Source organism: Scylla paramamosain, chromosome 4, assembly GCF_035594125.1.
Source record: "Scylla paramamosain isolate STU-SP2022 chromosome 4, ASM3559412v1, whole genome shotgun sequence".
NCBI lineage: Eukaryota > Metazoa > Arthropoda > Malacostraca > Decapoda > Portunidae > Scylla > Scylla paramamosain.
This window is the reverse complement of record NC_087154.1, coordinates 14503245-14505744: the sequence shown is the minus strand read 5'-3', so window position 1 is coordinate 14505744 and position 2500 is coordinate 14503245. Positions and strand designations below refer to the sequence as shown.

The 2500-nt window shown below is 35.0% G+C and overlaps 1 protein-coding gene across 1 annotated transcript in view; it reads left to right on the top strand.

The window, feature by feature from the left end:
* The window catches only part of LOC135099768 (electroneutral sodium bicarbonate exchanger 1-like), a 118982-nt gene that overhangs the window by 23453 nt on the left and 93029 nt on the right, over nucleotides 1-2500 (top strand). The window contains 1 exon segment of the mRNA XM_064002281.1: nucleotides 353-422. The gene's annotated coding sequence lies outside the window, so the exon portion shown is untranslated.

The following is a 2500-nucleotide window of genomic DNA, read 5'->3' as shown; positions in this document are numbered from 1 at the left end:
AGGACGGAAGAATGCACAAAAGCTCAGTCTCTGACTGCGCACCTAGAGCAATGGCACACTTCATACAGAGCAGTGACACACATTGCACACTAATCATATATTGTAGAATAATGACACGCTATTGATAAACATCAGCAATGCATGCATACAGCACACTTCACATTAACTATATAAAACAAGTACACATTGGTCTCTCATCATTTACTTAAAAACCAACACTGAGCTCTGCGGGTTATTTCTGCAGTTTTGAGCATGGTGGTGTTATAGCAATCAGAAATCAAGGAACCGAGATGCAGTCAACAAAATTTGATCCTACAAACATCTAAGTAATGAGGGCACTTTTCCTCCACAGATGAGGCAAGAGGCCTAAGGCAGCACTCCACAACCTACCTCCATCCACAGTCCTAAAGTGCTATCACAAGGTAAGCTCACCCAACCTGTCTTCACTGCACGATTTTCCATCTTTATATCTTTGTCATCTTAGGTATCACTTGTTAGTGTGTGCCTCACTCTATAATTTGTTTGAGCTTTAGAACGTAATGCTTCCTCCTCAAATTATAACAATTACTTGAATGTCAAATTATTTGTAATTTATGCAGTGTTTTGTCTTTCTGGCAATGCGTTGCATGTTTAAGGAACATCAGAACAGATGTTTTGTCTGCACTTTGCGAAAATTTAGTGAGAGAGAGAGAGAGAGAGAGAGAGAGAGAGATAGAGAGAGAGAACGTTTCTGACTCAGCCAAGATACGACTTAGTATAATCATAAGAGAAATAGCAAGTATTCTTATTCTTAAAACGTGCCGCTGTGACGGTTCTTTAACGAACGATGTATTTATCTATCCAATGGAAATCAAATTTTGGCCTGTGTACTCAAATTACAGTGAGCGCATTTCCACAAGAACATGACCGCTTGTGCAACACATAAAGAGGTTCGGCTGAGAATAATGTTACATAATGTTTCCTCCGAGAAAAATGAATCCCTGTAGTTTGCCTTTAACTTTATTTTTGCTTAAATTTAGTACTATACTCTTCCTTTACCATATACTGGTAACAGATACGTGACCCCTGCGAATCATATGTAATCGTGATTAAATTGTCTCCCAAGACCCTAGATCTGAAAACACGAATCTAATGCTCTAACAGTAATAAATAAAAATAATATTATGCAGTATTATATAATCCTCATAGTAAAAAGACAAAACTTATTCTTGGATTGAATTACAATGTACAATATGTAATTGTAACATTAATTATATGTAATTATATTGTATTATGTACATATGTACAACAGCTAACTAGAGAAAGGAAGCAATATGTTGACATATTTGGTGTCGCTTGTGGTGAGCTGTAGGGAGAAGTCAGTATAAGCAATAGAAGAAAATGTAAATTATTAATTGTAAATTACTATTTACATCACTGAAGTGACAACCAAGTATCACTAAACACGAAAATGTATTAACAAGCACCATCCCGCACGTGTTCAACTGATAATGATTAAGTTAACCATTCCTAACCTATCTTTAAATTACGTAATGAAAATAAATAAATAAATAATGGCCGCGGGATGCGGGGCTGACGCGTAGTTGCGGAACCCAACATCCAAACCAGTATTCAAGTATGACTTAAGATTGAAATAAACTAATTCGTGATTGGTTGATCCGATGAACCATAGACATCACGCTATTCATAAGGGTAGAGTGTATGTATATCCTATTCTGATGATCTAACGGTCTGTGTGATCAACTATAGGTTGACAACAAAGCTAACTGAAACATTGCGGTAACAGTGGTGGTAGTAGTATTAATAGTAGTAGTGAAAGTACTCTATTTGAGTGAGAGAGGAAAATGTACCTTCTTTGAATTTACAGCCCTCTCTAAGAGAGGTTACGGTTCATAACAGTGGTCATCAATTGCCTGCCAATGTGAAGCAAGTTGTTGCACACAGATTTTTTTTTTTTTTTTTTTTTTTTTTTTTTTTTTTTTGAGATGAATAACGTAATCATAAGAATAGCTTCTATTTTCTACTTAGTTTGACCATATATGGCGCCATCTTGAAACCTTTTTTTTTTTTCTCCTAATTAATTAGCAGTAAAAGATTCCTGGAGTAGCAGTAAAAGGAATTACGGCTAATGAGTACACTATGCCCCAACTTAATAATAGATTTAGAAAATTTATCTTCAAATTATTTATTTATTTATTCTATTTAATTAATAAATTATTTTCTTATTTATTTATTTTTTTTAACTAAACTTACTGCCACATGTTAATAATGGAACAGAAACTTTCCACAAGTGGGAAGAATGTGTTGTAACAACTAATGAAATTTTACCCCTCCTTATGTAAGATCACACTTGCTAGAAAGACTACAGAAACAAACATCAGGGGAACCTGTCAGAGACATGTATTAAGCAGCTGAAGCAGTACTAACAACTTGCTAAGAATTCTATGCAACACCATTATTGCTCAGTAAATCCCTGTCATAAACATGATCTCATTGCTTC